The sequence below is a fragment of the Vulpes lagopus genome, chromosome 15, assembly GCF_018345385.1.
Source record: "Vulpes lagopus strain Blue_001 chromosome 15, ASM1834538v1, whole genome shotgun sequence".
Classification (NCBI taxonomy): Eukaryota; Metazoa; Chordata; class Mammalia; order Carnivora; family Canidae; genus Vulpes; species Vulpes lagopus.
Window position 1 is genome coordinate 7544390 of NC_054838.1, and position 22687 is coordinate 7567076.

Below are 22687 nucleotides of genomic sequence, written 5' to 3' on the forward strand. Positions count from 1 at the left end.
ATCCCCAAATGCAAAGTGACTCAATATTTGAAAGTTAACCAATCATGTCAGCGAATTAAAAACAAAATGCTCTGTACTCATATCAATAGATGCAAAAAAAAAAAAGTATTTGACAAAATCCAACAACCGTTAATGATATGATAACATTTTCAGCAAACTAGGAATAGAAAAGCACTTCCTTAATCTTATAAAAGTTATCCATGAAAACCTATAGCTAACATATTTTGTGGTAAGAAATGGAATGTTCTTCTCACTAAAATCAAGGAAGCAAGGATATTTGTTCTTACTACTCTTATTTGACATTATACTGGAGATTGTAATCAGTGCAAAGATGCAAAAAAAAAAATAAAAGAAATAAAACAGTGGAAAGGAAGAAATACAACTCTTTATTTGCAGACAACATGATCATCTAAGTAGAAAATCCACATAATCTATTTTTAATGGTATTAGAAGTAATGCGAGTTTAGCAATATTGCAATATGCAAGTCAATATACAAAAATCAATATATAAAATGCAGGGAACAATCAGAAATTAGATTTTTTAATGCTATTTGTAATAGCATCAAAAAACATGAAAAAAATAAATCTAACCAAATATGTACAAGATTTATGTGCTGAAAACTATAAAACACTGTTGAGAGAAATTAAGTACCTACATAAGTACATATACCATATTCATGAATTATAAGACTCAATATTGGGAAGATGTTAACTCTCCTCAAATTGATCTATATATTTAATTCAATCTCAATAAAAATCACAGTAGGATACTTTTATCCTTTTTATTTTAGGATACTAAATTATAAATTAAAAGCTTATTCTAGAATTAATATAGAAAACCTTATAACTAAAGTAGCCAAAATAACTTTGAAAAAGTAGAATATCAACTGATTTCAAGGAACCCTCATACACTGTTTGTAGGAATGTAAATTGGTATAGCCACTGTAAAAAAGAGTATTTTTTAAAATATTAAGAATAGAAATATCATATGACCATAGATATAATAGACCATAGACCATAATTCCACTATTGGATATTTACCCAAAGAAAAAGAAAACACTAATTTGAAAAGATAAATGCGCCTATTTATTTATTTACTTATTTATTTATTTAAAAAGATTTTATTTATTTATTCATGAGAGACACAGAGATAGAGAGAGAGAGAGGCAGAGACACAGGGAGAGGGAGAAGCAGGCTCCCTGCAGGGAGCCTGACGTGGGACTCGATCCCAGGTCTCTAGGATTAGGCCCTGGGCTGAAGGTGGGGCTAAACTGCTAAGCCACCCAGGCTGCCCCACTCCTATATTTATTGAAGCATTATTTACAATAGCCAAGATATGGAAGCAACCTAAGTGTCCATCAACAGACAAATGGAAAAGAAAAGCATGGTATATGTAAACAATGGCAATGGAATATTATGCAACCATAAAGAGGATGAGACCGAGCCATTTGAAACACCATGGATGGACCTAAAGAGTATTATGCTAAGTGAAATAAGACTGAGAAAGACAAAAACCAAATGATTCCATTCATAAGTGGGATCTAAAAACAATTAAACAAACAAATAAACAAACAAAAAAAGGCAGAATCAGACCTATAAATACAGATAACAATCTGATGGTCACCAGAGGTAAAGAGAAGTGGGAGAGTGGGTAAATAGGGGAAGGATGAGGGAGATATAGCCTTCGTGTAAGGGAATAAATAAGTCACAGGAATACAAGGCACAGTAGAAGGAATACAGTCAATGATATTCTAATAGGGTGTGATGGGACAGATGGTAGCTACATTTAAGATGAATATAACATATGAACTTCTTAAATCTGAAAACTAATGTAACACTGTATGTCAATTATACTTTAAAAAACTTACTATAATGCTACAGTAATAAAGACAGTGAGTTAGCCAAGCAAATATAGACATACAGATCAATAAAACAGAATAGAGGGGATGCCTGGGTGGCTCAGTGGTTGAGCGTCTGCCTTTGGCTCAGGGTGTGGTCCCAGGTCTGAGGATCGAGTCCCACATCAGACTTCCTGCATGGAGGCTCCTTCTCCCTCTGCCTATGTCTCTGCCTCTCTCTCTCTCTCTCTCACATTGTCTCTCATGAATAAATAAATTAAATCTTTAGAAAACAAAACAACAACAACAAAACAGAATAGAGGATCTAAATATTTGCCACAGATATAGTCAACTGATTTTTGATAAACCTATCCAGGTAATTCAGCGGAGAAAGTGCAGTACTTTAAGTAAATGGTGCTGGAAAAATGGAACATTTATATGCCAATAAAATTAAAATTAAATAAAATCTCAATTTTTATTCACCATATAAACAAAATTTAACCCAAAATGGTCATAGACCCAAATGTAAAGCCTAAGACTACAGAATTCCTAGAATAAACATGGGACAATATCTTTATGATTCTGTATTAAGCAAATATTTCTTAAATTTAAGACGCAAAAACCATGAATCACAACAGAAGAAATTGGTTGAATGGGCTTAAAAAAAATTTAAGGTTCTATTCTCTAAAAGACATTACTAAGAAAAATTTTAAAAATCAAGGCACAGAGAGAAAATATTTGCAAAAAATTTGATAAAGGACTTCCATTCAGAATGTCTAAAGAACTCTTTAAAACTCAATAATAAGAAAAAACAATAATTAGCAAAAAATTTGAACATTCACACCGCCAAAGAAGAGATTTGGATGACTAATAAGCACATGTAAACAAATTAACATCATCAGTTACTAAGGAAATGCAAATTAAAACAACAAAGAGATGCTACTTATTGGAATGGCTAAAAGAAAACAATGCTGACAATAGGAAGTGCAAGTGGGGATATGGAGCAAATGGAACTCTCATACATTGCTGGTGAATACATGCAACAGTGCAGTCACTTTGGAAAGCAACTGGACAGCTCATATACAGTTAAAAATGTGCGTATCACATGACCCAGCAATTCCATTCCTAGCTATTACCCAAACGGAAGGAAACCATTCATTCATATAAAACCTATAGGTGACTGTTGCTGCCAACTTCATTCATAGTCACTAAAAGTCAGAAATAACCCATATGTTTATCAACTGGTGAATACATAACAAAGTTTGTTAAATCCAACCACTCAACAATGAAAAATACTACTCAGCAATGAGAATAAATGGATTACTGGTACATGTAACAACATGATGAATCTCAAAAGCAACATGCTGAGTCAAAGAAATCAGACACAAAGGGCTACATGCTGTATAGGTCCATGTATATGACATTCTATTACTTGTTTCATCATTGTTTCTGTAGATTTTCTCTATCTCTTTCCTGTCTCTGTCACTTTTGGTCTTTCCTTTCCACTCAGAGAGTCCCGTTTAATATTTACATAACTTTAAAAAAAATAGGAAATGCTTTGCAAATTTGTGTGTCATCCAAGCTAATCTTTCCTGTATCATTCCAATTTTAATATATGTGCTACCAAAACAAGCATTATATGGTATTTTTTAAAAGGTAAAACTATAAGCAACAGGGTCAGAGTTGCCAGGGCCTAGCAGAAGGTAACACTTTGGGAATAATTGGACTATTTTATATCTTGAGTGGTTGGTGGTTATGTGATTGCACATATCACACAATTCATCTAAAAAGGGTGAATTTAAAAAAAAGGGTGAATTTTAAAAATGTTTGAATATGGGATGCCTGGGTAGCTGAGTGGTTGAGCATCTGCCTCCGGCTCAGGGTGTGATCCCGGGATCCTGGGATCAAGTCCCGCATCAGGCTCCCTATAGGGGGCCTGCTTCTCCCTCTGTCCATGTCTCTGCCTCTCTCTGTGTGTCTCTCATAAATAAATAAATAAAATCTTTTAAAAATTAAAATTAAAATTAAAATGTTTGAATGTACACACAATTGTATGATTGCATCCTTTGTAACTGTTAAAATGACATTGTAGAAAAATGTATTTTTTTTTTTTTTTTTTAGAGAGGGAATGGTAGAGGACAGAGGAAGAGGGAGAGAGAGAATCTTAAGCAGCCTCCATGCCCAGTATGGAGCCTGACACCAGGCTTGATATCACAACCCTGAGATCACAACCTGAGCTGAAATCAAGCTGGATGCTTAACTGACTGAGACACCCAGGTGCCCTTATTTGAGAATATTTTCAAAAAAATGATGTAACATACCCAAATAGGGTTTATTTTTAAATTTCAGAAGTGCTTCAACATAATCTGTTAACATACATTCCTGATTTTTAAAAATCTCAATAACAAAAAAAAAGCAATAATGTAACTTACTATGCTAATAAAACATAACATTATGAGGAATTATCTGAAATGCTCAGCCAAGAGTCTTCTAAATAATAAAATACCAGAAGAAGAAATAAAATAAAAAATCAGAAGAGAAAGTTATAATTATTTATAGATTATATAATTAGCCATATGGAAAACTCAAGAAAATAAAGTTGAGAAAATCCTGTTACATGTGACAGCACAGATGAACGTTGAGAACATTATGCTAAGTGAAATAAGCTGGTTATGAAAAGATAAAAACTGTGTTCTCCCATTTAACGAAGCATCTAAAGTAGTCAAACCAATAAAAAGAGAAATTACTGGGATGCCTGGGTGGCTCAGCGGTTGAGTATCTGCCTTCAGCTCAGGGCATGATCCTGGGGTCCCAGAATCGAGTCCCACATTGAGCTCCCTGCAGGGAGGCTGCTTCTCCCTCTGCCTGTGTGTCTGCCTTTCTCTCTGTGTCTCTCATGAATAAATAAAAAAAAAAAAACTTAAAAAAAAGAGAAATTACAAGCAAGTAGCTGGGAAGGGGGAAAGGGAATTGTTACTCAATGGATATAGAGTTTTAGCTTTGCAAAGTGAGAAAATACTATAGATCTTCTTGCACAACAATATGCATATATTGTTATGAAACAAGCATAAATATACTGCTGTACTATACATTTTAAATGGTTAAAATTGTACATTTTATCTTATGTGTTTTTTTAAAAAAGATTTTAGTTTTATTTTATTTTATTTCAGAACCTATTTAAACTAACTATAATTTTCTAGGTATGTCTAGCAACATTTTTCTAGATATGTATCCTTAGGCAAGGGAAAGAAAAACAAAAATAAACTATTGGGACCATATCAAAATAAAAAGCTTCTGCACAATGAGGGAAACAACCAACAAAACTAAAAGGCAATTATGGAATGGGAGACGATATTTGCAAATGACATACTCTTTCTTTTAAAAAGATTTTACTTATTTATTCATGAGAGACACACAGAGAGAGACAGACACAGGCAGAGAGAGAAGCAGGCTCCCCACAGGGAGCCTAATGTGGGACTCAATCCCAGTACCTGGGATCACGACTTGAGCCAAAGGCAGATGCTCAACCACTGAACCACCCAGACTTGCTGCAAATGACATATTCAATAAACGGTTAGTATACACAATACATAAAGAGTTTATACAAACCAACACCTAAACAAACAGACATTTTTCCAAAGACATCTGGATGGCCAACAGACACATGGAAAGTGGCTCAACATCACTCATCATATCACTTCAAACCTGTCAGAATGGCTAAAATCAACAACACAAGAAACACATGTTGGTGAGGATGTGGAGAAAAAGGAACCCTCTTGCACTGCTGGTGGGAATGCAAACGGGTGCAGCCACTGGGGAAAACAGTATGGAGATTCTCCAAAAAGTTAAACACAGAACTATCCTATGATCTAGTAATTGTGCTATGGGGTATTTATCCAAAAAATACAAAAGCATTAATTCACAGGCATACACGCACTTCTATGTTTATTGCAGCATAGCCAAATTATGGAAGAGCTCAAGTGTCCATCGATAGATGAATGGATAAAGAAAATGTAGTTACACACACACACACACACACACACACACACCACGGAATATTACTCAGCCATAAAAAAGAATAAACTCAAGTCATTTGCAATGACATAAATGGAACTAGAGAGTACAATGCTAAGTGAAATAAGTCAGTCAGAGAAAGATCAAATACCATGTGATTTTACTCATTTGTGTAATTTAAGAAACAACAAATGAGCAGAAAGGAACAAACTCTTAACTATAGAGAACAAACTGATGGTTACTAAGGGGAGGATGGCACAGGGATGGGTTAAATAGGTGATGAAGATTAAGGACGGCATTTGTGATGAGCACCAGATGTTGTATGTAAGTGATGAATCACTAAATTCTACACCTGAGACTAATATAACACTCTATTAACTATATGGAAATCAAAACAAAATTAAAAAATTAAATAACTATAAAATGTTACTGAAGAACATAAATAAAAACTTGAATAAATGGTGAGACCCATTCATTTGAGGAATAAAAAAAATAGTGAAAGGGAATAAAGGGGAAAGGAGGAAAAATGAGTGGGAAATATCAGAAAGGGAGACAGAACATGAGAGACTCCTAACTCTGGGAAACGAACAAGGGGTGGTAGAAAGGGAGGTGGGCGGTGGGTGGGGGTGACTGAGTGACAGGCACTGAGGGGGGCACTTGATGGGTTGAGCACCGAGTGTTATTCTGTATGTTGGCAAATTGAACACCAATAAAAAATAAATTAAAAAAATAAAACAATACCACAAAAAAATAAATAAATAAATAGTGAGACCTGGCATGTCCTTCAGTGATAAGGCTGATTACTATAAAGATGCAAATTCTTCTCAGACTAATCTATAAATTTAATGAAATTTCAATAAAAGTTCCAATTGGATATTTTAAAACTCAAATATAATTTTAAGACATCCAGAACATGAAGGTCTGAGAATAGTCTAGAACATATTTTAGAAGTATTATAAACAGTGCACAGGATACAGAGGTTGTTGTTCTACATGTTAGGTATTAGAACATATTATAAAACTATAGTAATTTAAACAATGTGGCACTGTGCATTTTCATTTTCAGAAAAGACAGGAAATTTTTTGAAACGGAATGAAAAGTTCAGGAACTTACCTAAGCATATAACGAACTTGATATATGATTCAAAATGCTGAGGAAAAGATCTAAGGTCCATTATCAATAAGTTGAGCTGAGACAACTCGCTTATCTTTTGGGGAAAAAAGTTAAATCCTTATTCTTTATGACATATCCAAATAAATTCCAAATGCTCCATTTATTTAAGTGTATAAGACAAATATTCAACTACTCATAGAATGGAAGAGGACTTCACAAGGTTGAATTCTGATACAGCTCTATAAGGAAAGGTTGACAAGTTAATATAAAATTAAAACTACAATGAAGAAAACATTAGGAACTTAATGAAAAGAAGCAAATGACAAGAGAAAACACATTTGCATTACAATAGATCCCCAAAAGAAAAAAAAACCCTTCTTACAAATAAATGAAATGAATATTTACATAAGGAGAAATTCATAATATAATTCATAGAAATAGAAAATACACATCAGAAAAGATATTCAACTTCACTAGTAACTAAATAAATGCAACTTAAAATCAGAATTTGGGAGCCCCTGGGTGGCTTAATTGGTTAAGTATCCAACTCTTGGTTTTGGTTCAGGTCATCATCTCGGGGCCATAAGATGGAGCCCAATAATGGGCTCTGTGGTTAGCATGGAGTCTGCTTGAGAGTCTCTCCTCATCCGTCTGTGCCCCTCCCACTCATGCTCTCTCTCTAAAATTAGTACATCTTTAAAAAAAATCTTACAAAAAATGAAGTTGGAATTTGTTTAAATCTTAAAAGCATTATCCACAGTATTCATCTTTGTTATGCTGACGGTAGATATGAATTCATACAACTTTAACAGGAAATCTGATAACACCCACTAAAACATCAGAAATATTTATATCTTTTGACTCAGAAATTTCCATCCAAAAAACTTACCTTAAAGAAAACATTGTTTGGGGATCCCTGGGTGGCTCAGCGGTTTGGGGCCTGCCTTCAGCCCAGGGTGTGATCCTGGGGTCCTGGGATCCAGTCCCACATCGGGCTCCCTGCATGGAGCTTGCTTCTCCCTCTGCCTCTCTGTCTCTCATGAATAAATAAATAAAACCTTAAAAAAATAAAGAAAACATTGTTCAAGTGTGCAATCTGCAAGGATGTTCAATAGAGCATCATTTATAATTACAAAAACTTGGAAGCAGCTGAAATATTACATTGGTTTTAAAAATGATTGAATGTACACACAATTTCATCCTTAGCAACCATTAAAATGACAGTGTAGGAAAGTATTTAATACCATAGAAAGCTGTTTATTTATTTATTTACTTATTTATTTATTATTTTTTAGAAAGCTGTTTAAGGAGAAAAGTAGATGTACTATGTTACCATTTGGAAAAATTAACAAAAAATACAAAGAATGGAAATATACAAGTCAAAATGTTAATAGTGTCTTTTCTCTTTTATATCTGTATTATCTAAATTCTCAAAAGTGAAAATTTTCATTTAAAAATGATCTAACTGCATTGCTTACCTTGCCTATGCTGTTCTTATGTTACAGAGTAAATCTAATTATCTTCATGCATATGTGATCTTGTATGTCAAGCTTGGGCTATTTTTCTCATACCGTATTCCAATTATTTATCTAAATATCTATTTCCAGTGGCCTTCAGACTTATTTATTTTCAGTATGTAATACAATATTCTTTATATGTGATGAATAAATACTTAAATTTGAAAAAAAATGATGCTTCACCAAATAAGAGAAGAGGGTGACAAATAAACATGTCAAGATGCTCACTTTCAATAGTTATTTAAAGAAATACAAATTAAAACTAGAATGATATACCATTTCATACCTACTAGAATAACTGAAGATTTCTAAAATGACAAAACAGAGTTCTAGTACGATATATGAGAGATCTATGAGATCTATGAGAGCTCATTGCTGTCTCATATGTCACTGGTAGGAATGCAAAATGGGAAGCCACTTCGGACAACTTTGGCAGTTTCTTATAGGGTTAAATACACAATGCCCATAAGATACAGGTATTTATTCAAGAGATATGAAAATATGTGTCTGCACAAAGACATGTATGCAAATGTTTATAGCAATTTTATCCATTGTTGACCAAAACTAGAGATTAGCTCAGATGTCCATGCACTTGTGCACAGATAAATAAGTTGTACTATGCCCCACACAATGGAACATTGCTCAACAATGAAAAGGAATAAATAATAGATACATGCAACAATGCGGCTGAATCTCAAAGGCATGTTAAATGATGGAAGATAGACGTACGTTGGCTACCTCATATATGGTTCTATCCATAGGTCACTTTGGAAAAGTGAAAATCATGGTATCAGAAATCAGGTCACTGGTTGCCAAGGACTAGAAATAGTGAAAAGGATTTAACTGCAAGAGCACTTTCTGGGATGATGAAATATTCTAGATCTTGTTTGGCCACATAATTGTACATCTTTATTCTTACCAGACTGTGTGGCTACAAAAGGGTGAATTCTGCTGTGTGTAAATTATACTTTAATAAACTTGACTTATAAAAACTTGATATACACAAGGTGCACTCGACGTGTGCATATAGGCATTAAATGTGAGGAATTGCTATTTTACTCATTTTAAAATTTTGTTATGATTTAGGAGAGGCAAAAAGTCCTGAGTGTAATAGAAATTCTGTATACCAATTGCATATAGGCACCCTTTCCATGAACTATATATACAGCTTTGTAATTCTTTTCTTTTATGTATGTTGTTTAATTATATTAATAGAAACGTAATTTTATACCTAATAAACATTTCAATTTGTGTTTTACATGTCTTTGCTTTCTTTGTTTCATTTGCCTAGTACTTCATTGTTACTGCATTTGATATATTTATAGGTCTGTTATAGATTGAGAATAAACCAGGAAAACTAGTTCTTCACAGACACTTCTAGAAGCACCATTCTGAAAGCAGGTGTAGAGCCCCATCTGTGTCTGTGTGTGTTGATTCCCTTGCAACTGGCTTGGATCACTGTCCATCCTGTAGACTCAATCTCCTCTTCATAAGCAGGTAATAATTCTAGAAATTCCACTGGGTCTCAAGCACAAGATTATTTTCCAGTGCAGCTCCACTGGCAATCTATGACTAATTCTCAACTCTTTCTGAAATTGGTGTTTGTGGGGAGAAGTGGGAATGACTGGACACATCAAACTTTAACATGAAGATCCTTCCAGTGTTGAAACCCTCAGATTTTACCAAGGATTTGTTTAAAACAAAAATAATGCTCAGGGTGTTTGCCAGAGTCAATACACAGAGAAATCTCCTTATCCTAGTCCTTTTCACCAATCCTGGACACTTCCTTCAATCTAGCCAAGAGTTTTAGATACTTATTCTTTATTGGGTCCCTGCTCATGTAATAAGTCTATAATAGGGAAGATGAAGAAGGTAAAATCTGTGTCCTCTAAGAATGTAAATTTATGATAAGAATTGTTCTTCAAAAAGGTGATTTCAAAGCCAGTAAGATCAATAATTATCAGGAAACATTCAGTTGGGTTTTCTTCCTTAGGCAACAGGCAATTAGATAATTGTTTATTTCCCTCTTAATTAAGTCAAGGATGACTTACCAGGTTTCTGGGGGAAAAATTTTTTTTAAAACAAAAATAAAAAACTTCACAAACAACTAAAACCAGGTAGTGGGGAATTCTATTCCCCATGAAAATCTTAATGTAAAAACTTGAAAATAGCCTTTAAGAAAAGTTAAAAATAATATACAAAGTATTTGGGCAACATGAATAACGAGCAACATGTTTTCTTAAGGACAGCATAAAAAATTTTAGCCAAAACCAAAATCTGGGTTTCAGATTTACCATGGAATACAAGCTTCATTAAAGATGATCCTATTTCCAATATCTCTTATATCCCCTGCAATAGTAACAAAACAATGTGAGCAAGCAACTGAAATGCCTGCCATCACACTCTGAAAGTTGGGCTTTTTCTAACATCTTCATTTAAAAGTTCTCCAGTTGGTGTTATTTACTGTGGTCAGGCGATCAAATAGCAGGGTCTCTCACCTCGGGGACCCAGGGTGTAAATTAGAGAGAAAGCACAAGTGAACGGAGTTTGGTGGTCACTTGAGACCCTGATGGACATTTGTCTACCTCACAAAAGCCTCCGTACAATTGGGTTCAATTTGTCACAACTGACAGTTTCTGCTCTAAAGAGGCCCAGATCTGGAGTGGCACAGATGTTATAGTTTTTCTCATTCCTCCGTTTGGAACATGGATGAAATTCACCCAGCAGAGCTAATCCTTCCAAGAAATCTGCACAACCCCATACAGGCACTTTTTCTATCTCTTTTCTTCCCATCTTCCCGGTGTTCAGATCAGTTTCCTTAGGGAGAGAGAAGCCCCTCTGCCACTGCCACATCTGAGCAGCAGGAGACCAACAGGACACAATCAGCTCAGGAACCATTAGAAGGGGCTAAAAAATGCAAGCTGAGAAAACGTCCCCACAGAAGTCTCTGAGCCCCTGGGAGGCAGACCCCAGCCTATCCATTGCTGGATCCCCTACCACAGTGCCCAACGTGGTTGATCTCAGAATAGGCCCTCCATAAATGTTACTTGGAATTGACAGAGGAGCTTGACATGTCACCTTATATGTCAATGAACCCATCTCATTCAAGTCCCCCTTAACCCTAGTTTCAAAGAAAACCCAATTTGTAATCAGATATCTACAGCAGGACCATAAGAAGGTACAATTGCAATTGTTTCTTGTGGCAAAACTTATCAAACTCCTGTGCTTTTTGTGCCCAGAAAAATGACCAAAGAAAACAAAAATTGTTGTGCAGGCACCTTGCAGTGAGTACAGTTTCCATATAATTGTCTTAAGAGTAATTGAATCTGTCCTTTAACAACTCACAAATTATCTCCTGACAACTTGAAATAATAGACCTTTTTGTTAAAAGGAGAAAGCTTGTGGAGACCAAAGGTTAAACAGGTCTTTTCATCATGATAAATCACTGGTTAATGAGGTCACTATTGTTGGGTATTATGACCATTCCCTTTAATGCCATTACCTCCTGGTTGTAAAGCTGACACTACTAATGGTCTGCTTTCTTTGAACTTCTCCACAATATTGACTGGCTTCTCAGAGCAGATGTTCCTCAGATGAGATGGCAAGACGGACTACAATTCTTAGTCATGGAAAGAGTTTCAACCAAGCTTATGGAATCCAGACGGTCCAGGCATTTGCAGAAGGGCAGTAAGATGTAGCAGGGAAAAAAAAAAAAAAAGGACACAGCTTTAACTTGGTGATAATAACATCAATTTGCCATGAGGACCCGAGGTGATGTAATGTGAACAACTAGTACCAAGAGCTTAATGGTCATTAATTAGAAGTAAGGTGATAGGAGCAATGAATATTTGTATTACTCCTTACACATCACAGTAGCATACACCATCTCCCTTATCCTTATGGAAACCCTGTACGTTGCATACGCCATTATCACTTTTAGATAAAGAGGCTGAAGCTATCTTCCTAGGTCCTGCAGATACCAGATGATAAGGAAACACCGACTTCACACTTCTTGCTCTCCCATAGGGCCCTTGCCACCAGGAGAAGAAACTAACCCGTTGTGCGCCAGACAACGTAGTATTAACATCCACTTCCGAGAGTTCCTTTCCAAATGCCAGTTCCACAATAGAGTAGTTCCTCCTTTGCATTTGATGACTGAACAGAAACACAACCATCTAATTTTCACAACTGAAAGATTTTAGGGATCAATGACAGGGAACAGAGGCACACGGGCAGGCAACATAGCAACACTTGAAGCCAGGTGACAATGAATGCATCATCAATGTCAATTTTGCAGCAGCGTTCTCAGAGCAGAATGGCCTCCACACTTTTTGCACTTTTGCACTATTTGCACTTTTTGAATCGCAAAGCCTTCCTTCCTCTTTGTTGTTGTTGTTGTGTGGTTTTGTTTTGCTTTGTTTACCTGGGTCAAAAAATGAATTAGTAATCCAGATAGCTTGTCAAAATGAAGTCAAATACGTGTGATAGCTTCCAAAGACACACGTGGTTAGTATTATGTAGGCAAGATGTACAGGTATTTCGGCATCAATTATACATCCTATTCAACACCTACTGTCCACCGCCTTGTGAGAGAAAACAACGGAGCAGTGCAATTGCAGTCACCCAAGTGCTAGTAGGCACTCAATAAATAGGAGTGGAGTTAACCTGAAAAATATTTGTATGAACTTATACCATTTTTGTTTCATAAAAACTCGAACCATTGAAATAATTTAAATGTTTACTCTTTGAGTTGCTAAGAAAGAACTTTTTTCCCAGGGGAATGAATATGGAATCACCAATGCTTGCTGCTTTTTCTCCTCTAGAAAGTAATTACATTACGTCCACCACTTTAGCTGACCTTTGTTACTTCAACCTTGAGTCCAGCCAAAACAGTGTGTTTGTGTTGCTTTTGAGAGGACACTGAAGATTCAGAGAGAGGAAAAAAGTGATTAAAAAGAAAGAAGAGGGATGCCTGGGTGGCTCAGTGGTTAAGCGTCTGCCTTTGGCCCAGGGCATGATCCTGGAGTCCTGAGATCGAGTCCTAAATCGGGCTCCCTGCATGGAGCCTGCTTCTCCTCTCTCTGCCTGTCTCTGCCTCTCTCTCTCTCTGTGTGTGTGTCTCTCATGAATAAATAAATAAAATCTTTAAAAAAGAATTAAAAAAAGAAAAAGAAAAAGAAAGAAGAGGCAACAGAACCATCTGCATCTAGCATACTGGACTCCCTAAAGACAAGAACTATATTTTATTTACTTTTCTACCCAGCAGATAGAAGACATTCAATACATGTCTGGTGAATTAATTAACACATAAAGACACAAATGCATGAACAAAAACTTCACATACACACTATAGATAATAGCTTAATTACTTTAGACTTTCTTCTCTAAAGTTGGCTCAATTGCTTAATATCCATGGGTCAGTAAGGTGGGGAATCATCTTGTGTATTTTGACAGATAAAGAAACAGATCCACAGAGTAGGGAACAAATGACATAAAAGTGAAATATTCACTTCAACAAGATTTTGTTCTATTTTTTTAAATTGTGAAAGGGAGACCGTTCAAAGTAAAATTGATCAAGTTAATGCAAGAGGCAGTTTCGGTTGTGTGTATTCCCTCAAGGAGGAAAGGGGATTCTGTTCTTGGAAAAAGAGTTAAAATCTTCCCTTTTGCACAACAAAGAATGGAACGTGGTATTGAAACATTAAGTTAATCTCCCAAATGCTTTGTCTCTGCACCACCAAAGACACTGAAATAGGGGAAAACTCTGGATGTCTGGACTCCTATATCAAAGCCCTAATAATTAGCTCTTTTTCACTTTTTTTTTCCACAACCCTGGAACCACAGGGGGGATTAGGCAAATGTTAATTAGTAGGGCTTAATGTCCAAACCAAAGCTCAGACCAGGCCTTTTCAGCATTCAGATGAAATCCGAAAAAAAGTCAGGAACACTTTGCAATGTTTTGAAATATATGAATATTAAGTCCTGTATTGGTAAAATGGATATTCTGCTTGATTTCATTTTTTCACCACATTTAGGTATCACAGAGAGTCTAAACTGGAGATTACATCCCATTCTCTTACTTTCACGGTTTGTAGAGCCTCAGTCTCTAATTAAACAAGTGATTCCAAGAAGCTTGGGATGAGTCAGTAGACAGTGACATGCTGGCAGGATGACGATTTACATTTCATTTGAACTCAACAGCATTCTTGCATGGTGTTAGATCTGGCTGGTATAGTTATTCCTCTTTTAGATAAAGAAATTGAGGCTCAGAGGTAAAATGAGACTAGGACATACAACTACTAAAGAAAGACCCTCGCCTCTCTGCTTCAATGATTATGCAACTTTTCCAGTCCACAGCTCCATTTGGTGGTCAACAGAATGGGATTTCCAATGTCTGCTGCCCCTGAAAATACCTCCATCTACTCTGTGTGACAGTATGGAGGAGCCAGATAGCTTCAACTGTAACTCCAAGGATGATCAGCTCATAGGGTATCAAGAATGCACTACCTACGAGTGGTCAGCTAATGCTATCTCAGAAAAAATATACTCCAGGAAAGGCCAAGTCATTCTTTTTTTTTTTTTTAGGTCAAGTCATTCTTGATTGATAATTCATACATTGCTACTTGGTATAGGGGGAATCAAACAGGGGGATATTATCAGTGGAACACATATCCTGTTAAATAGTGTCATAAATGTTAGGAAACAGGTTCTCATTGGCAAAGTGAGAGGCATTCAAGTTTCAGGGATGGGCTAAAATAGATTAGGGTCCCTCCCCATCCTTATGTGTACAAAGTATAAGAATCTACTGAGGTTATATTCTGACCCCGTGAGGAATGGTAATCATGGCTTGCCTTCTCCTCACATGATCTATGCTCCCGAGGGCCTCACACACTCGGAGAGGTATTCACACCTGCAGCAGCATCAATATCCAAGATCCCCATGACACTATTTTCATGTCATATGATCTTAGCACGATTTCTTGCTGCTTAATCCTTTTTCTGAATCTGGTCCCCCAACTTGCCATCAATATGTTGAACTACCTTGTTCTTTAAAGCATGTTCCTCTTTGGATTAAGTTTGCCAGAGATCATTTCCCGGGTCTCCAGGATCGCGCCCTAGGCCAAAGGCAGGCGCCAAACCGCTGCGCCACCCAGGGATCCCGAGCCTAGAATGATTAACCAAACTAAGGCCTTATTTACCAATAAGGGCATCCCTGATGCCCTAGGAACAGAACAAAATGGAAGAGATCCAAATACTCTGAGAAGCTTGCCTTCGAGGAGGTGTAGAAGACAGGTTTATAATCCACCAGACTTGCTGGCTCACCGCTGTGGTCACCTAGTGCTTACCTTTGGCCATAACATTGCCTCCATCGATAGGATAAATTCTGATCTTCAAATTCATGGTATTCCCAGCATTTAGCATAGGGCTTGGCAGGGAGGTGGGTTCAATATGTGTTTGCTGAAGAAGTGAATGAGTAAATGAAAGAATATAACACAATGTGTCACTGGGGGGTCAGTCTTCCCTGATATTTCCATGCTGATCTGATCAGAAAAGGAAGGCAGGATCGATGCTTTATTCTATCCCTTTATTTACCAGTTTTTAAACTAATGAGTTGGTTCTTCCAAAGATCACAGTTTTATTTTTGGAATCTTTTTTTTTAAAGGATTTATTTATTTACTCATGAGAGAGACGGAGAGAGAGGCAGAGACATAGAAAGATGGAGAAGCAGGCTCCTCCCAGAGAGCCTGATGTGGGACTCGATCCCCTGACCCAGGATCATGACGTGAGCCTAAGGCAGATGCTCAATCGCTGAGCTACCCAGACGTCCCTGTTTTGGAACCTTTTGATTAACATTTTGAATTATGAATTTAATGATATTTAATGTGTTCAACCCATTGCTGTTATTAGTCTTACTGATACTCAAATCATGTCAGCGTTGGCCAGAATTCAAGACTCTTGGCCTAATTAAGCAGCTGCAGACAATTTAAGAATGCATTTGATTGTCAAGGTAAGTTGAGTTTGAGAGTCAGATCAGCAATTGTTTAAAACTTCTTTTTGGTCTTCTGTATTTTTCAACATTAAAGATGCTCTTTTTTCATTTTAAGAAAGTCATAAAAACTTCTCTGTGTTTAGGCTGGTGAATGGTACTCGTAAGTGTCTATATCTGTGTCTGTCTACTTTGGCCTAGAGATGAAGGAGGTCCAGACCAGAGCGCCCTCCTCCTGGTGTTTCCAGTTGGAAGTCTGGCTGATCCTGGGTCCCTGGGGTCCTTGTGTCACCTGGCCTGCTGCACTCAGGACAGGAAGGGAGAAGGACAGTCTCACCGGCCAGGAGTTTCAGCGCTGTTGTCTTTCTCAGCAGCTGAGACAAAGGAGCAATTTTATACTAATCGGCGTACATGAAATGAGCACTTTTTACAAATTTGACCCTCGCCTAGTAGAGGGTCTTTCCGACACAGTCCTTTGCAGGCCATGGCAACCTGCAAATATTGGGCAGTTCCAAAGCTATATCCATGAAATGACACAAATGACAATCACACAGACACAATGAGACTCTAAGGCAGTGCCACTGAGGTTGAAAGATGGTTAAATTAATTAAACAAGGAGACCATTAGACTCTGGTAGACTCTAATGCTGTGGCAGCCTATGCAAGCAAACCAGAACCTAACTCTAAGCCTATAAACGCCTCAGGGTTGTGGCATCAAAACCTAAGGAAAACTAATCAGAAACAGTCAACTAGGCTTTGAGCTATAGCCAATCAAACAATTTCCTTGCTTTGCTTGCGCCTCCTCCCTGAAAGTCCTTCCTTGGCTCCTGTTGTTGGAGCACTCCTTTTTTTAAATTTATTTATTATTTTTTATTATTTTTTATTATTTTTTATTTTTTGGTGAAGCACTCCTAACCCCTTCTGGTTTGATGTAGCCCAACTGGAAACACTGTTTTCTCAGATAAACCCTTAACATTTTTAATATGCCTCAGTTTATCTTTGAACAGGAAGGAAAGATCACATCCCTTCCCATTAGGGGGAAATCAGGAAAATCTGGACAGGGGTGGGGGTGGGGGTGGGGGAACAGTTGACTCAGAACATGAAGCAAATGCATAAGATTGTGACAGATGATATAAATAAGGCAGATGAACAAAGGCCACCACAGTGGTAGGGGAGCAACACGGGCAAGGGCAAAGCGTGGAATCTGGTGAGCCCACAGCCTGCTCGGCAGAAGCGTGAGCGCCTGGAAGTCTGGGAGGGGATCTAGGAGGTTGGTGACACATGGTGAAGGACAGAGAGTACCCACCAGAGTCTGGGTGAGTATTTTGCCTTTTCAAAGGACTTGCCTTATGCTGGAAGCCTTCCCCACATAGTTGTCTCGTGTAGCTCTGGTTAACGTGGACTCTCTGCCTCTGATTTTGGAGACAACTCCCCTCTACTCCAATATGGATCATTCTCTCCTCAGAAAGGAGAGCGTATTAGTTTCATTCCCACAAAGACAGGGCCTGCTCACAAATGCATAGAGCCCCGATATGTTGAAGAAGCAACTGAAGAGATCGCCAGGCCAGGTGGGTTTTATCAAGTCCTCCAGCACCTGCATGCAGTCTGGACCAAGGCCCCACCAGCTGGGTGCCTCTACTGAAGAATGTGGCTGTACAGGCTCTGCTCACTTATGGCGTTTCCAAGTGAAAGAAGTAAAATTTGTAAAAAATGCTCATTTCAAGAACGCTGATTAGCATAAAATTGCTCCTTTGTCTCAGCTGCTGAGAAGGACAACAGCGCTGAAACTCCTGGCCGGTGAGACTGTCCTTCTCCCTTCCTGTCCTGAGTGCAGCAGGCCAGGTGACACAAAGACCCCAGGGACTCAGCATCAGCCAGACTTCCAACTGGAAACACCAGGAGGAGGGCGCTCTGGTCTGCACATCCTTCATCTCTAGGTGAAAGTAGAAAACTGGGCCTGGACACCTGGACAAAACAGAAAATACTCCTCTCCAGAGTGCAGTTTCTGCTCTCATTTAGGAGTTGAAGGTTAAGACATCAGATGCTTCATTTACTCATTTTTTCTTTCATTATTTATGCATTGGCTTCTGTGCCCTAGACACTTGCTGAGTGCTGATTTGTCCAGGCTCTTGAGAAAGAGATGGGAAATCACGAATCAAGTCAATGGTTTTTCCAAGAAGAACTTGGAAAAATCCACCAGTCCCATGATGCCAAGTACACATATGTGATTCCAAAATGCACAATTTTCCCACATTTTAGTATCACTCAAATAGGGGTAAGTCCTATAACTAGTCACACCTGAAAATAATACATGGCAGGAATTTTTCTTTCTTGGTGGTATATAAAATAATGATGTGTATAGCAGTTGAGAGTGTCTTGGATTAGGGGGAAAAAACCCTCACAGTGAAAGTTAATGACAAAACATTTGAAATGGATACACAAAGAAAAAAAAAAAACCTGATGTTGGCAAACTCTGCCCATCTTAAAAGAATCTCTCTCCCCATCTTAACCCACCAAAGAAATATTTTCCAGAAGACAGAATTTCGATTTGTCCATCTGAATATGAGACTGTGTATTTAAAATTCCCTAAGAGCACCTGGTCCTAGCAAAACGGCAGGGAAACAGAATCAACTTTGGGCAGACAGACTCTGATTCTGAGTTGTATTTCTGATACCTACTATTTGTTTTCCGTTTGGAAGCCCTGCTTACCTGATCTGTTAAAGGTAGATGACAACGTTTCCTTCCCAGAAGTTGTGGGGTTAAGTGAGATAAAGCATGGCACACAGGAGATGCTCAATAAATGCTACTTTTCTTTTTATATAGGATCATTTGTTATACTGGACATACGGCTCAAAAAAACAAAAACAAAAAACACCTCATTCAATCTGCAAAACATGCCCATCAGGTAAGAAACTGGTAACTTGAACAAGGTCACACACCTGGTCCAAGAGACTTGGCCGAGTTTCCAAACAGCCTAGTGCCCTATTTTCCAGGCAGCAGCCAACTCCATCAAAACCCTCATCACAGGCCCCAAGCCCCACACACTCTGGTTCCTGAAGAGCCACAACCCATTCAAAAGACGAAGCTCAGAATAAACAAGTCCAAAGAATGACATTAAAATGGCTAGGCTATTTATAAGACATTGATTGATTCTAGCGAACATCTGTGGGAGTTATTGTGTCAAAGATGCTGGGGTCATAATTAGCTCTGATATGATCCCATGCCTGTGACCCTCTTCCTCTGACATCCTCTGGGGGCCACCAGTCCTGGCCCGACACAGCTGCTCTGCAACCCCAGTTTGCAGCTATATTGACACAGCCATTTTCATGGTAGGCCTGTTGTAAATTTGTTGTTACATGGTGCGTCTGCCCCAAATTGCACGGTGTACGTAAATTTTTGTGTGTGTGGCGGGCCTGGCACGGGGGTTGGGGGGGTACCGGGGCTGAATGGAGCGTGTGATGGGGCAACCCGCAGGAGACCTAACCCTGATAAATTGTTTACTTGTTAGCGATGGGGCTCAAGAGTGGGCCGGGGGCTGCAGGCTCAGCAGGACAGACGTAGAAGGTGGACCCACGCCAATTACCAGCCATTGTGGCGTCCCACCCCATGATTGACACCAATGTCTCCCCTCTCACCATGGGTCCTTTTACTATCCCGGACCCAACACAAGCCCCACTGTGCTAATACCATGGTGTCTTCAATTTCCTCTGCTGCCAGCAAAAATTAACCTAGGCCTCCGGCCTGTAGAAAACCTGAGGCCTTTATTTTATCATGCATTTTCCCCCAGTTTTTCAAGGATGAGTTAAAAAATAGAGGTTGCTAAGGCCAGTTGGGCAACAAAGGAAGCAAAGGGACAAACATTATCTTTGGATGACTGACTTCAAAGTTAATGATCTTCCCCACTGAATCGCGCCCTCCTCTCCTCAATGAGGTCTATGCCATCAGATAAAGAAGCGCTTCTTTAATCCACTAACACTTCTTTGTCCCTTTGTGGCAAAATGATCATTTCATCAGTTTCGGGTACTCTCTGCCCGGAGAGTTTTTAGCCTGAGTGATTCAGAGCAGGAGAGACAGAGAAGGGTATTTCTCTACTTCATTTTTCCTCAAGTGACGGCTGAATAACTATGCAAAAAAATTAAGGCATAATGACCCAGCAACAGTGACAAAACCTAATTAGTCACGGAGGCCACTGGGTAATGAGCCGCAAAACCCGGCTCTTGAGTGTGTAATAACTGTATTTTTCTCCATTTCTTCCCCTTTAGTCACAGCCTTGTGTGGCATTTTTAACAAACTAAAATGGCACCAGATGCAACAGGGTTCAGACATTTTAACTTGAATTAAGAAACCATATGTTCCGATAAGTCATGGTCTCTTCTTTCCCACAGACTAGGTCCTCCATCTGTGAGGTAACACTCCGGTGGCGAGGGAACGATGGCCATTGGGATGATAACCCCACGAAGATGACTGGGTCTTGGGGTTGGGAGTGGGGCCTCCAGAACCCTCCCTAGACAGAGGCTCTGGCTCCTGCAGGCGGCCTGCACATTCCAGATGTGGGGCACACACAGCCCGGAGCACAGTCAGACTGAGAAGCTTAAGTAGGAAGAGAAGGTGGGAAGGAGCAGAGGTGGGAAGGACCCTGTGTCCAAACAACAGAGCCCGGAAGGCTGAGTGTTGCCTACAACCATTTATGGGAACATTATCCACCTTCGAGTGGTTTAAGGCAAACGTTAACCACGTCTGAGACTCCCAAGAACCCTGGGGTGTAGGACAGGCCTTATCACCTCCATCTTTTTGAGGTGAGGCAACCAAGGATCAGTGACATTCGCAAATGGCCTTAACATCCGGTTAGAAATGCAGACCTCAAGCTAGGAAGCCACATCCATAGTCATTATCCCAGTATGTTTCCTAAGTTTGCTGTCATTATTGTACTGGTCATAATAATTTCCTCTTAAAATCAGAAAATGTTTAAAGGGTAGAAAGTTCACATATCTCAGAGTGTGGCATGATATCTCTCTTTGCCCCCCCCATGCCCCTAGATCCAAAGTCACCTAGATAAAATGTCATTAATACATAATCTTAATTTTGAGCAGGGCATCATCCAGGGTGTGCCCCTGGCCCCACTCTGGGTTTAGTACAGGAGCCTTCCAATCCCAGTCCAGCGAGACACTGCTCCACAGTGTCAATGTGTGTTTCTCCTTGGCTTTCTGCAAATGTCATCTTATTTCTGGCTGTCACCAACTATGGCACTGCAATTGGGCTTATGAAACAGCAGGTATTATGATCTTTGTTCTCTGAGAGACAGGAAGGCTGACTTTTCTTTTGTCACTCTCCATATCTAGCGGACCAAGAAAAAGTCTCCCGAGAATGAAGCCAACTCCCCCTAGACGTCAGGAAGGACCTCATTTCCTCCGGAACCTCTGACCAGGGAGTCACATGAGAGCATCTTCAATGCTGAATCCCATGTGGAATATGGGGTATAGAATTAACCGGAGAATGCAGACACAGGTTTGAACAAAGACCACCACTTCCTTGGGGTATTTTAAAACAGCATGCATTAAAAAAGAAAATCCAGCATCAGTTTTCTCCCTATCACAGGAAGAACACATAAAATGAACAAAACAAAACACAAACAAAACAAAACAAAAATCCCAGGACTGGCTATACCAGTCAGCGATTTATAAAATATAAATTATACTTTTAACTCCCCATATAATTCTGACACAGCAAGGCCTGGTGTCTGGGACTGTGTAATGTGACCACTCTTGGTCTCTTTAATCTGGGACCAGCTGTATAATTCGCTAGGCCCAGGGCAAGATAAAAATGTGGGGTCCCCTGTTCAAATATTCTGAATTTCAAGATGGCTAGAGCAGGGCATTCAACCAAGTGCAGGGCCCTTTCGAGCAAGGGTCCTGTGTGACTGCACGGGGCACACACCCTTTAAGCCGCCCCGCAGAGAGCTGGTGCGTAGGGCTCATGTAGGGAAGGCATACATTCGGCCACCGTGAACAGAGAAGGCCGCCCAGCATTATTCCAACTTCTCACTCATAACTGCTCAAAGTTGACTCTTTCTTCTCTAAACTTTGAACTTGAGAAAGTCTACTTTGGCATCTCAGAAGTACTGTATGGAAAACGGGGAGTCTCACCATGCAGACAATGCCATTTCTTCTTGACTCTTCTCCAAACTTTCATCTATTCTCGTCCCGGCAAGCTTGGCTGCTCT

The 22687-nt window shown here is 38.8% G+C and overlaps 1 pseudogene; it reads right to left on the reverse strand.

Annotated features, from left to right (window-relative positions):
• Positions 1 to 3380: 3380 nt before the first annotated feature.
• Positions 3381 to 3474, reverse strand: LOC121476732 (annotated as a pseudogene).
• Between the last annotated feature and the right edge of the window lie 19213 nt (positions 3475 to 22687).